Source organism: Gigantopelta aegis, chromosome 3 (genome assembly GCF_016097555.1).
Source record: "Gigantopelta aegis isolate Gae_Host chromosome 3, Gae_host_genome, whole genome shotgun sequence".
Classification (NCBI taxonomy): Eukaryota; Metazoa; Mollusca; class Gastropoda; order Neomphalida; family Peltospiridae; genus Gigantopelta; species Gigantopelta aegis.
This window is the reverse complement of record NC_054701.1, coordinates 65,562,857-65,563,997: the sequence shown is the minus strand read 5'-3', so window position 1 is coordinate 65,563,997 and position 1,141 is coordinate 65,562,857.

Genomic DNA, 1,141 nt, shown 5'->3' with positions numbered 1-1,141 from the left:
TCGAGCACAAAACCACTTGCCTGGATACAGTGAGATTAGAATCCTGTCGGGCCGGCAATATTTCGACCCATGTGGGTATATGAAGCTTTTAACAGGTTCATAAATCTAACATATTTTAAAAATGAAATGTATGATGGTTTGGGGGGGGGGGGGAGGGGGGAGGGGTTCTACACGTTGTTTTGTTCATGTCTATTAAAACAGAAAGTTAAAAAAAAAGAGAAGATTATTAGAATTCTAGACGTAGTTTCTTTCTTCGTATTTTAGAAGTGATGATATACACTGTCTGGTACAGGATTTTTTCAGTGAAAAATATCTCAGTATTTTTAAATGCATCAGCATGCGTTGAATATATTGATAGAAAAAAAATGAGAGATCTGACATGCCAACATTAACAGCAAAGAATGATTGGAACCAAAACCCTCATCTATAGTATCAGAAAACAAACTCATGTTACTAACATTCAATCCCATGTTGCTGACATTCAATCCCATGTTGCTGACATTCAATCCCATGTTACTAACATTCACTCCCATGTTTCTGACATTCGATATCATGCACATTACTGACATTCAGTCCCATATTATTGACATTCAATCATGTTACTAACGTTCAATCCCATGTTTCCGACATTCGATCTCACATTACTGACATTCAGTCCCATCTAACTGATATTCAGTTCCAATGTCTCTAACATTCAATCCCATATTACTGACGTTCAATCCTATATCACTGACATTCAGTCCCATATTACTGACATTCAGTCCCATATTACTGATATTCAGTCCCATATTACTGACATTCAGTCCCATATTACTGACATTCAATCCCACATTACTGACATTCAATCCCACATTACTGACATTCAATACCAGATTACTGACATTCAATCCCATGTTACTGACATTGAGTCTCATGTTATATCTTTGTATTTTACTCAAATTTTACGAGGCTAACAGTGAATTAATTTAGTCTACGATACCAAGTGTTCACTTCTTTCTTTCTCACAGTATAATTGACAATCCATAAATACCTAGCCCACCAACACAGTACATTTTCCTGCATCCATTCCACTAAATAGTATAAATTGATTATATACAGTCTTTAAACACTGCATTTTCGTGGCACTTGAGATTTCGAGGTA